Source organism: Lepidochelys olivacea, assembly GCF_965140295.1.
Source record: "Lepidochelys olivacea isolate rLepOli2 genome assembly, chromosome: 1".
Lineage (NCBI taxonomy): Eukaryota > Metazoa > Chordata > Testudines > Cheloniidae > Lepidochelys > Lepidochelys olivacea.
The window spans coordinates 301,231,439-301,245,284 of NC_140411.1; positions in this window are offsets into that span (position 1 = coordinate 301,231,439).

Here is a 13,846-nt window from a genome sequence, read left to right on the forward strand (position 1 = left end):
CTATGATTAAATTATGTCTCCTCTTGCAGAGACAAGAGGGAGCTGTTCTTGCTCGCTGCATAATAGTATGTCTCCACAGAAACAAATGAGAATTGTTCCAACTCAAGAACTAAAGGGGTTTGATATTCATAATATCCCTGGGCAAATCATTTTGTCTGGCTGCAACATCACTGGTTGTGCAACTTGGAAAACAGCAGTAATGTACCTAGCATGTGACAGGTTCTTGCACGCCTGTTATATGCCCTGATCTTTTACAATTGGGAATTCTGTGAGATGTAGTCCGGAGGGGCAGATGGGAGCTATAGCCCTGAGGGACATGACTACGAGCAAGCAAGTGATTTACAGAAAACATTATATAAAATTTCCTGTCTCTCAGGCAGGGACCAGCAGGCTGAGAAGGGTCTACAGGGAGCAGGAGATGCTGTAGAAGGGACTCCATGGTCAAGAAGAAGGGATTGAGCCTCTGACCCCACTCCTGTTCCTGCCTTCTTGAGTTGTCCCTAGTAATTAGTTGACCCCTATCCCTTTTTTTGGCCCCCATTCCTGCCTCTTTCCTTTTGTTTGTGTAGGGAGGCTTCTTTGGTAGAGGCCTGCTTGGTCCTAATAAAGCTTGACCCAAACCCGACTTGACCACAGCTGACCTGAACCCAAGAGTGTCAATTCATATTCATAGCTGACCTGACCTAAACGCAACACTTGTAGTTGAGTCTTGGCAGGTTTGGGTTGGCTGCAAGGTCAGGCATGCATGGGGAAGAGCCAGAGCTAGCAGAGCAGCATGGCCGGGGAGCTGCAAACAGATCCACATGCTTTTGCCATTCACAAACCTGTCTTAATCTCCTTTCCCACAGCCACCTCAAGGTGCCTGGGGCTGCCCACACCCCAGTGGGGCCACAGCCCCCCAGTTTCCCAGCCCACAGCTGGGGAGCCAGGCGGCAGACAGCCTATCACTGTGCAGGCATGCCTCCTCCTCCCCTTTGCTGCCATCTCCTGCCTGACCCTGCTGTGGGGCTCCGGGGGCTGGGGCAGGGTGGGTGAGGTCATGGGCCCTGAGGGTGGTGGGTACCCAGCTGCAGAGCCCCTCAAACACCTACTTCTCAGACTTCCTGAAGTATTGCAGCAAGGACACCTTCTGTGCTGGCACCATAAAGTACTCCATGCCAGGCAGCTGGAGTGGAGCGTGGGGCAGGGGTGCTCAATGTGACATCTTGGCTGGCTGTGCTAGGCCACTCTGCTCTCAGCTCAGCCACGCCACATGTGTGTATTGCAAGGCAGGAAAAAGCTGGTGTGAGCACAATGCTCCCTCCCCCGACTGCACCTTCTCTGCCAGCCACTGGCCCATGTAAACAAAGGACTACTTGCCATGGCCTTGTACTGCCACACGAACCCCCGGGTCACTTGGGACTGCCCCAGGTCCCAAGCATGTTAAATCAATTTCATACCTGAGCCAAACCTGACACTTGTTGCAAGGCAACACTCTTTGGGGGCCCTCCTGGCCATTTGTTGAGCCAGAAAGAGAAGGGAAATAGGAGGGTAGGGCAACTTTGGTGTAGAATAAATATGAAATCAAAGAATTAGAGTCATCTTAAGGTTGATTAAGGAAATATGTGTGTTGTAAAGAAAGACTGTGACTAGCAAGTAGAAGGAAGGCATTGAAAATAAGAAGTTGTGTGGCCAGAGGGAATGGAGTAGGGAAGATGTCTTATTCAAAAAATAATTAATGAGATAAGAGAAAGTTTCTAAAAAGGAGGTATCTGACTGATAGGGGTAACTGTAGATTGTTTTGAATAAAAGAAAAATAATCCATTTTACAAGGATCCAGTATGGATCTTCCCACTCCTCATACTAGTGTTATCTTAAAAGTAAAGACTTTGTGAACCCAGGTGCCATGGAAAAACTGTTGCTCAGCAAGAAGGAGGGGAAAAGATAGGGAGGAAAGGCGTTGGGGAGAAACGAGGTTGTAAATCTTATTTGGATTAAGACTGGAAATAAGGATGAAATGTCTCAAAATGGTTTTTAGCTGAAGTTGGTAATTGCTGTTTGACAGTGCTTGTTTGTTAAAGGGTGTAAAAAGTAAACTCTTAAAGGTTCATTGCTAATACCTGCCTGACCATACTGGAGCTGACCAATATGGGTCTAAGCACCCCTTGGTTTAGCCTGTTTGTAAGTATCTTTATGAATGCTTATAAATGTTTTGTTACTGTGTGGTTGTAGTAAATTGCTTATTAGTTAGACTTTTTAGGCATGTTTAGAGCAATTGTATAAATATCCTTTGGCCTTTAGATTTAATAAAGGAATTTATGGTTAAATTAGTCTTGTGGTAGTACTCTGCATAAATAATAATACTTCCAACACTTGGAATTGCACTAACTGCCAATGCAGATTTCGGCAACTAGTTCTCCTGACAACTAGGAATCTTTTATGCACCTCATTTTCTAAGGAACTTTCAAAAAATCTTAAGACTGTTTTTAGTGACACTTCCCCCTGGCCTAATTTCTCAAAAGTGATTAGTGGATTTTGAAGGCATTCGTTTTTTAGTGCCCATGTTGATACACTTTTAGAGGAGGCTCAGCAATTTGAAAATCAGGCAAATGTCTCAAGCTAGGAACAAAAAAAATGGAAGGACTCAAAGTCACTAATCACTTGAAAATCTTGAGATTAACTTTTAGTTATGTGAACCTTATATGCAAATAACAGCAAAACCTTGCCATCCCTTTTACTGTGGATTTACATTGTCTTCTCAGTATACTAAAGTACGCTGCCAAGCTAGTGAGATCCAATTCCCCTTGAAGTCACTGGAAATCTTTCCATTGACCAACCACTAACCTGTGCCTGGTTTGCAAGTGGATACATAAAAGGAGATGAGGGTGCAAGGATTTTTCTTCTTCCCTGCCCATACACTTACCCCTCTGTACAGCCCCCAAAAATGTGGCCAAGAAAAGAGAGGCTTGAAGTGACTTGTTCAAGGTCACATAGCAGAAGAATAGCAGAGCTAAGGATAGAACCTGTCTCCTGACTCCTAGGCTGACACTGTGATGCCCAGTCTACCACTTCACACTGTCTCTGCAGTGCATGAAGATCTAACTTCATGAAAATAATCCCCAGCAAGAAAGTTTTCTTGTGACTTTTCTGAAGAGGGAAAAGTTCAGTGCTCCTAGAAACATTTTTGGGAAGTATTTTATCTGGGCATATGCCAATCACTGTGAAATCTAGGTGCTGATATCTTCCTTTAAATGCTTCATTGAGATTCAGAATAATTGTATCCAGGATATCCCTTATCTCTAGGGCAGAAGCTATATATCTATTTAGATCTTCAAAAGCAAGTCTTTTTGCAGCACAAAAATATAAAATAGTGGAAATGGTTTGTTTCTCATTAGTTACCACAGTAGTCACGAATAATAGGAGAAGGGGCAGTTTTCCAGGTATTGCTTATATCTCCTGATGTAAGCAAAGAGTGGTACTTGACTATTTCCTGTTTACTTGGAACAAACTTAAGCGTCTGAAGTGTGTAAAAATGTCTGCAAGCAGCCAATTTTAACATCTGGAGATCCATGACATTTATAATACAACCATTTATTTCTAACATGGTTGGCATTCAGCAGGCTTCAGTCTGTCTGAGTTTAGATAAACATTACTGCAATAATGTTTGGAACTTTTGGAAAATAATACTTAGGCCCCACTTTCAACAAATTGGGATGCAGGCCACTTATTATCCACACATTTCTGACTTAGTTAGCACGATGTTTGATTTTATTGTGATGTAATTAGGCTTCTTGCAGAGAGTTTCTTAATAAAAGAAATGTGTAGGATTAAATTTGATCAGCACATCTGTGCCAGTATTCTAAATATTGGTCTAGCATTGCAGTACAATGAAACAATTAACAATAGTAATGCAATAAATTTACTTAAGCTGTAAGCAAACATTTACTGCTGCATTTTTCAACACATTCATCTGCTCTGGCAAAATAGCTAATTAGTTCAATACATTAAAGGGAGAAGAAAAATAAAAATAAAAGCTATTGCTGGCTAATTAACACATCCATGTTCTTCAAAATTTAAAGCCCAGTCCTGTGCCTGTTGAAGTTTTGCCAATAACTTCAGCAGTCCAGGAGCAAACCTTTAAAAGGTGGATTTCTATTTTTTGTTCTCTTGGGATATATTCTGTTAATGTAGCACACATAGTTTATAACCATTGCATCTCATTTTAGACTAGAATTAACCATGTTTGCCATGTGAGAATCATCACAGTAATGGAATATACGTAGGGCTCGTAATGACTTCCTAAAATGGGTGTTATGCCCTCATCATTCTGCATTAATAGATCTCTTATAAGAAAGTTGCTTCAGAAGCACATAAAATGTTTATGCACCATTCAGGAAGTTTTTTAAAATTAAAATTGACATGATAAGAGCAGGCAAGAAAGACTGAGAAGTGTGTCAGGGGGAAGGGGAACAAGAGGAAAGGGTAGGGAATCTGAGATATAAAAGAATTAAGTTAAACAACTCAGGGGAAAAACTTAACTTGGATAAAGGGAATGGATCCTCAATGTACAGATTTTCAGGCTATAATTTCACTTGTTAGCTTTGTTTCCAACAACAAACTATTCACGCTTCTGCCCTATGTGTTTTGATATCAGCAGAATTTATTTGAATTACAGCAGAAGAGAGCAGCAGGCAGCAGAAGTCTAGACTGAAAGCAACTTCTACATAGAATTAACAGACCTGCAAGTAGCATTCCTTGCCATATGCAAAAATAGCATCAGGAAGTCTTTCACCTAAAAAACAACAGCTGATTGATTTCAAAATATTTTTTTTAAATTAATACTAATTTATAAAAGAGCATCTAAAACATTAGGTCAAAATTTTTAATGGAGGGATTTTAATGGACAGATTTGAGTCTGAAAATGTACATTCCTGGCCCTGGTGCTAGCAAATCTCCACATCTGTGTATTCCATTTTGCAGTTGTGTATGCCGATGGGGATCTGTGCATGCAAACAATAGTCAGGTGCACAGGAATCTGCTTTGCATATGCAAATACAGTTTTTTGTGGGCATTTGTGTCCTTTCTTAGTAATCTTGTACTGATTAGTTTGGGGAATGGGAAAGTGATCTATCTGGTGAAAAGGATTTACAGTCCCATTCGTAGAAACATATTGGAAGTTAGATAGTTTTGGAGCAGCCTTCAGCTAGTTAGGTGTCAGCTTTCATCCAAACTATTTGATAAGGTGTTTCACAGATAAAATGACAACACTGATATTAAATTTTGTTAATGTTTAGCTAAACTGCATAACAAATGAATGTCTGACAGCCAAACAAAAGCTTTTCAAAGGCTGGTTATTGTGTCCTGGTAAGTTTTTTAAAGTACAAATTAACCAGTCATAAAATTTCTTATATAAAAAGTAGAGATTAAAAAACTAACAAAATCTTCCAGCCAAGGCTGTACAGATATTAATTCAAGTATGAAAAAATAGTATATTTATGAATTTGAATTTTTCTGATTAGTTCTCAGCAGCATTGCACAGTCAAGATACCCTGTGTCACGTCTTCCAGAATCCAAGGTACAAATTTAATAATTGCAGTAATGGATCAAAACAGAAAAGCCATTTAAGTAGGTTTTGGTAATACATGCAAGTTTATCCCTAATCAGACCACACATTAGTCAGCATGAATAGAAAACCATTATCTTTATCCATTGACATCCAGCTTTCAGAGGGATAACTTAAGATGAAGCCAACAGAATTGTGATGAACTATCTCAGTTTTGGTGTATGTTACACCAAATATTTTCCTGCCTTTCCTTCTCCTGCCACAACCACAACAAATGAACCAGACCTTTTGTAACCAACCTCCTCCATCTTCCCAACATACTGCAACATTGCTCCAGTCTCTTGACCAAGGGATCATTGAAGGGAGACAGTTTTGAAAGACAGTCTCCAGGGCAATCCACAAAGTCCATCTTACCAATGTAGTTGCTTTCCCAAATCCCAAGCTTTCCTAGTCATACAGGGAAGAAAGTATGTAAAATTAATGTAATGGTAAGCAAAATTAAAAATACAGCCACTTGGTGAAGTGCCACATCCAATGGTTGTTTAGTTACTGAAGTGTGTCACATCAGCCACACTATCAGAGGCTCGTTCACCTGCACATCTACCAATGAGATATATGCCATCATATGCCAGCAATGCTCCTCTGCCATGTACATTGGTCAAACTGGACAGTCTCTATGTAAAAGAATAAATGGACACAAATCAGATGTCAAGAATTATAACATTCATAAACCATTCGGAGAACACTTCAATCTCTCTGGTTACTCAATCTCTGACCTAAAAGTCGCAATATTACAACAAAAACACTTCAAAAACAGACTCCAACGAGAGACTGCTGAATTGGAATTAATTTGCAAACTGGATACAATTAACTCAGGCTTGAATAGAGACTTTACTTTTTACACAAAGTAAAACTATTTCTCCATGTTTATTTCCCTGCTCCACCCCCCACTGTTCCACAGTCAACTGCTGGAAATGATTATCACTACAAAAGGTTCCCCCCCCCCCGCCCGCCCCGCTCTCCTGCTGGTAATAGCTCACCTTAAGTGATCACTCTTGTTATAGTGTGCATGGTAACACCCATTGTTTCATGTTCTCTATGTATATAAATCTCCCCACTGTATTTTCCACTGATGAATCCAATGAAGTGAGCTGTAGCTCATGAAAGCTTATGCTCAAATAAATTGGTTAGTCTCTAAGGTGCCACAAGTCCTTCTTTTCTTTTTGCGAAGTGTGTGTGACACCTGACCTGACTTGACCTACTTGATATGATGACAAGAACTGTAGCTAGTAAAATGTGCTGTAGATTTAGCTTATCTACTTTTTTCCTGGCACCTGTCTGGGACTAATGCACTATAAAGCTCAGGTTGATGGCACAAGTGCTCAGATAGCCATGAAACAAAGACATTACTTCTTGTAAAACAGATATTTGTATACATTTGACCTGACATAAGTAACAGTAAATCGGTCCCCAAATGAATTACCAAAGATAATAAATGTGCTTGGCCACTGCCTGCCAGAACTGCAAGATGCAGGAGGTCAGAGATGGAGAGAAAAAAAATTCCCAGCAGATTTTCCCACCCAAATCAGAATTAGATTCCAGAGAAAGTGCTTATTTTCCCATCTGGATTGGAGGCAGCAATCAAAATGTAGCCCGTGCTCTCTCTCAGACAACTAGTTGAAAATGGCTTGTACTGACATGGGATGACTCTTCTGATAACATTGGATAAGCTCAGCCAACTAGGGATACAACAGAAATACCATGTGATTTGTCCCATATGACCAATATATCCTATTGAAGCCAGTGTGAACTCTAAATATATTGGCCTAAATTTTCAAAAGTAACTAGTGATATTGGTTGCCACAAAATTCCTTGGTCATTCCTACTGCACTACCATAAAAAGCATGATAGCGTATGTAGATCCCATATGAAAATTGTAACAACTATCTTTTGACCCCACACCACTGTAGGGAAATCACTACATTGTTATAAATGTGGGCATAGGCAGTCTGGTCTAGCAGTCCTGTGAGCCACCAGGGGCTGGAGGAATCACAAGGTTAGGTCACATAAATAAGAGTCAGGATCAGAGTCAGGCCAGGGTCAAAAACCAGAAGCAGTACTGGGCTAGAATCATGGTCAAAGTCAGGCTGGAGTCAGAGACAAGGCAAAATCTGGCATTGTCGCAGGCCAAGGTCTGTCTGGCTAAGGTTGTTAGTATGTCACCGGAGGTCATGGAAGTCATGGCTTCCATGACTTTCTGGGACCTCCGTGACTCATGCAGAAGCTGGTGCAGCTGGCCCAAGGGCCACCTGAGTAGCTTGGGCAGCCCCTGGGCCAGCTGTACTGGCCACTGTGGGGCAGTCTTGGGCCACTGTGCCCCTTCTTCCCCCCCAGAAGCAGCAGGAGTTTGGGTGTGGGAGGGGGCTCAGGTCTGGGGCAAGGGGTTGCAGTGTGGGAGTGGGTGAGAGCTCCTGGCAGTGCTTATCTCGGGGAGGCTCCCCAGAAATGGCAACATGTCCCTCAGCTCATAGGCGGAGGTGCAGCCAGGGGGGCTCTGCATGCTGCCCCTACCCCAAGTGCCGGTGACGCAGCGCCCCATTGCCTGGTCACGCCTCCGCTTAGGAGTCAAGGACAAGTTGTTGCTTCTGGGGAGCCAGGTAGGGAGCTTGCCAGCCCCCCACCCCCACAGCAGCAGCAGGGTTCTTGGGCTGTGTGCCACAGGCCATCCCCCTGAACACCCACGGTGCCCTGGGCCACCCCACAGCAACCAAGATTTAGTCAGGGATATATAGTACAAGTCATGGACAGGTCACAAATCGTGAATTTTTGTTTACTGCCTGTGACCTGTCCATGACTTTTACTAAAAATACCTGCAACTAAACTGTAGCCTTATGTATGGCTACCCAGATAACTTCCTGGGGCAACCCCTGGACTTAAGTAGGTGCACTTGGTCAATCAAAGGGCGACAGGGGATTGTCATTTTGGGTTTCATGGGAAGTACTTCCTGCAGAATCTACTCTCCATAGTGCTCCCTGGCTGTATCTATATGTGGCCTTCTGGTGGTACTGTGAAAATAGCAGCAATCTCAGGTTTTACAGGCCTAAGTTCTAAGCCCCATGTCCTTATAATTTTTTTGAAAAAATATAACATAATTCAGCAAACTATTCTGAGTTACCCTTCATGTGTAGGGACATATAGGCACCAAAGTTGCATCCATAAAATAAATGTGAGGAAATGAACAATTACAAACACAAATAGGGACTTGCTCATACAGATAGCTTTTTTGCACATAACAAATGCAATTTTTGCATGTTCAGTTACCTGGTTTTGCTTCCAATTACACATTTTGTTAGCACAACTTAGACCTCTATGTTTGAAAAACATCCCTTAATGTATCTTATCTTAGTCTCTGCTAACTTTAACTTTACTCGGGAATTCTACTGATGAGGCTAAAGTTAATCATGTGGACATATGTTTGTGGGATCAAGCTTAATTGATTTAATTTAGTACCATTTTTGTCAAATCTGATGATAGAATCTTTATTCTATGTCTCCCATAGAATACAAACTAATAATTAATTTAGTCAGCCACTAGGTGTCATTCGTTTTTCATACAAATATAGAAGAATGCAAATTTCTTATCTGTTAAAGGGTACTGGTTATAAAATACAAGGATCCTTATGCTTTTTCTTCTTCATATGGCTGATGTAAATGTAGATCAACAATTATAATTTTACATTTAGATGGTTAAGCCAGATAATTGCATCTGGAATAGCAGAGTGTATTGTTGTGATGTCTCCTTCGTATTTGTGAATTTGGAATTGAGTTATTATATGTTCCATGGTCTGTTCTGGGTAACCACAGTCACACACTGAGAGCCTTTGATTTTTCATTTGTGCAGCAAGTATCTGCATCTGCCATGGTTTGTGCTGATACCCTTTAGGGTTGCCTATGAACTTTGTGGAAGATTGAAGCCAGGGATCTTCTGCATCGGGTCTTTCACAAGGTGTTTAGTTGTGACTTCTTGTGAACTCCATTCAGCTTTCCCAGCTTCATCAGGGTTGAAGTTGCATTGTTGAAGTTTAAATGCATGGGTCCAAAAGGGCTTAAGTGACTTCAAGTGGTGGTGCGGGACATTGTTAAGGTCCTGGTGGAATGGAAAAATTTAATTTTCCATGATCCTCTGAAATTCCCAAAGGGTTGTGGTATCGCAGTAAATGGATAGGGGAGCAATGTGCCACAGCACAAATTTCCTCTGGAATCTGGCCTCAACGTGCATTACAAGGGCTAAAACTTGGTCTTAACAACTGTGTTTAGGCTGGAATCTTGCTTGTTCTTTGGGGATCACTGACTCAATGAGAGGACTGATTATCTGGAGAGTGATACAGTCCAGGAGTTTGTAGGCAGTGCACAGGAGTGATATTGGCCTATAACTTCCCAGGTCATTGGTTGGCTTGCCCGGTTTGAGTATGGAAATGACTATCACCTCCCGCCAGGTTTTTGGGATGTATCCAGAATCCATGGTTTTGGTGTACAGTGTCACCAGTCATTGGAGTCCCGTAGGGCCTAGTTGATGAAGAAATTCCAAGGAGATACTATGTCTGCTGGCCACTTTCCCTTTCTTCAATGCAGCTATTATACTTCCTTTTGCATATTATACATGATTATAGCAGAGTCAGGATGAGCTCTACCCTGACATCTGGTGGCGAGTTGTGGCGGGTTGTGGAAAAGAACTTCAGGGGCTGATCTCATTTGCATAGGCACACCCACCCTGCCTAGACGGTCACTTTGGCTACTGTAAGAGCCCCAGTTTCTCTGTTATTGGGGCAGGAAGAATAAACTGTTATTATCCTGATTATGTGAATCAAGGACAGTGGAACTGTACTTGGCCTTTTGTTATGATGGAGGGACTTGCCATCAACTCAGCAGCACTCGCAAAATGAATGTGAAAAGAATGTGAACCAGTCACTCCTTATCTGCACAAGCTGGCAACTGACAAGAATGACCCTCATTCGTGTGACTTCATTGAAACTGCTAGGCAAGGGTCATGGGTTCCAAAACCCAGTGAATTGAGAAAGGCTGGGGATAAGTATTAGTACCGGTGGTGAGGGCCTGAAAAACCAATTGCACTCTCTCCACTGTGGAATATCAGAACTAATTTTGATTCTATTAGGAGTCTAGTGAAAGGCTGATGAGCTGAATTCACTTTAGGCCAATGGTGCACCAGCACTGAGGCTCTCCTACTACAAGCTGAAATCACTAAAGAGCTAAAATTGTTAAGAGCTGAAGTCACTGAGTGCTGTATTAAGTAGTGGGGGGGCCTGAAGATCTATTGCGGGATGGCTGGCAGAGCAGGGTGGAGCGGAGCAGTTTGTGGGATGGCTGGAGCGGCTCACAGGACGTCCGGTGGAGCAGAGAGGAGCGGTGAGTGGAGCAGTTTGTGGGGTGGCTGGAGCGGCTCACGGGACAGATGGTGGAGCGGAGCACAGCGGCTGGCAGAGCGGAGCGACTCGTGGGACGGCTGGCGGAGCAAAGCGGAGCCCCATGGAGAGGTGGGGCAGTCGGCTTTGGACCACATGAGGTGCCCCTTAACCCCCCCTCCCATTTCCACCCAGGCTGGGAGGTAAAACTCTGCAGATAAACTTTCCAACTCTGGGGCTGCACTGACCAGGGACAGAGACTTTTGGGTTGTTAGATTTTTAGGACTTTGGGTGACTTTTGGGTTGCTGGACTCAAGAACCAAAGGGAAAGGACACTGCCCAATTTGCTTGGGGTGGGTTTTTGCTCATGATTTGTGTTATGAATCCTGTTGGTGGTGTTTCCTCAACATAATGCCACATTGTTTCTCTCTGTTATTAAAAGGCTTTTGCTACACTCAGACTCTGTGCTTGCGAGAGGGGAAGTATTGCCTCTTAGAGGCACCCGGGGCCGGGGGTGGTATATATTTGTCCCAGGTCACTGGGTGAGGACTCGAGCTGGTTTTGCATTGTGTTATTGGAACGGAACCCCTAGATACTGAACCTGGCCCTTGTTGCTGCCAACTCTGACTGACAGAAGGGTTACAATTATAAAAATAAACAGTGTCATCTTTGCAAACTTATCCTATTAAGGTTTTTTTATTTTTCTTCACTTTCCCTCATTTCCACATAATGAGCTGAATCTTACAATCTTTGAACAAGGACTTTCAAAAGATCTTGTCATGTTTCAAGATGATGTTCAAATTATTCAACAACACAAATATTAGCTCTTTTACAGCATCTCTGTTGCAGAATATATATAAATATGAGTGGATTGGGAGAAAGTATACATTTTTAAAATTTATTTTGGGAAATGTCATGGCCCATCTGAGTCCATGGGTGTCTCACAGGGTGAGCTTTTCTAATTTTCAGTGGTTTTATTAATATCTAACTCACTATGGCTGGCCTGGATCTTGCAATCCACAAAATAAATCAAATCTCTCACTGGCCTAAACAAACATTGCAGTCAGAATCAGGCTGTGACAAAGCCTAGCTGCTTAGACTAAGACAGAGGGAGACTCCTTCCTTCCCTTTCCTTGCTTCAGCCAGAACACCATCTGATAGAAGCAGTCATCCATTTTTACCTGGCCTCCTGAGTGGCCTCTGGAAGCTCCCGACCCTTCTAGCCACTGGAGGACTAAGTCTTGCAGGTTCCATGAGCAGCTGACTCTGGGAGGCAGCCCCTGGAGGTCCACACTTTCTGCCAATCTTTTCTTAAAGAGCTGCTTCCCAGAGCCAGTGCACCAAGGCAGCAGGGTCTTCGGCAGGGCCTGGCATACCCAGTCATCAGAACAAATAATTATTTTAGGTTTTATACATTATTTATATTTTGTGCTCTTCAGAGCTGTGGCATAAGAGCTTGATCAATTACATTTAAAATACACAAGGAAAGTATTATATAATAATAATAATTAATAATGCAAAAATCTCCATGCAATCTCTCGGCCAATAACTGGACAGACTGTAGTTGTAACCCTTCATTAAGGGTCTAGGCCAAGAAGCAGTACCAATTTTTCAAGCTTTTCTCTACAACCATTTAACTAACATTAAATGCAATAAAAATATAATCAGTGAAGCATAACAATTCGTATACTGTATATTCTGTAATCTCTGATCACAGCAGGGATGTTAATTGTCTCATTGCCTATTAAAATAATATGCTTTTTAAATTAGAAAGACAGGTTTTATGATAATGTGAGCAGATATTTTCCCAAACATCATACCTTTTAAGCTATAAACAACTGACTGTGCTAACATTCTGCTAAAGATTAACATAGTAAACTCCTAATATATTATCTTCTCAGTTGATCATTTCTTGCTCTTGTTTGGAATCAAATATTAATGAGCCTCCTTTGACATGCAAAATCACCTTCACTCTAATCTTTGTCAAACTGCTATGCTGTCCTCATAAATGTGTACTAAGAAGTGTAAACCTCTGCAATTGTACTTGTAAATTGTAACTAACAATTGCTTTTCTTTTCTTTCCTTGATCAGATTCTTTAGTACAAAATCCAAAACAAGTGCTATGTTTGTACATGTGCAAAGCAGATAGGTATGACTGCCAGAGGATATTGTGAAGGCCAACACTATAATGGGGTTCAAAAAAGAACTAGATAAGTTCATGGAGGATAGGCCAATCAATGGCTATTAGCCAGGATGGGCAGGGATGATGTCCTTAGCCTCTGTTTTCCAGAAGCTGGGAATGGGTAACAGAGGATGAATCACTTGATGATTACTTGTTTTGTTCATTTCCTCTGGGGCATCTGGCATTGGCCACTGTCGGAAGACAGGATACTGGGCTACATGGACATTTGGTCTGACCCAGTATGGCCATTTTAATGATAAAGTATTTTTTCAAGTAGTCCCATCATGCTACACAAGGATTAAAACCTAAATAACAGAAAGTCTGAATCTCTTTTCTCATGGAAAAATTCCACGAGAAGTGAGATGAAGCTCACATCACTGATCTTCCTGTATTCTTGCCACAAAGAAGAAAGAATTTGTACTCTAAGGGTGAGGGGTGGCTGTGGGTTGGAGAAACTAAAGAGACTAGATAGTGTGAGCAAAAGAGCAAAAATCCGGAGAATCCCAGAGTTGCAGTGTCAAAAGATGGTCCCTTCCTGGGTTTCCCCCCACTCATTTAGGCATGTTGCTACTGAACCCATCCCTTTGTGCCTGCATCTTGTCCTCTTGCCTTGTAGGGGGATAAAGGGCATGAAGGAGGAGATAATACTGCTCAGAGCAATTTTAACTCCTTGCAGATAACTGCTCAGAAATTTGGTAGTCTC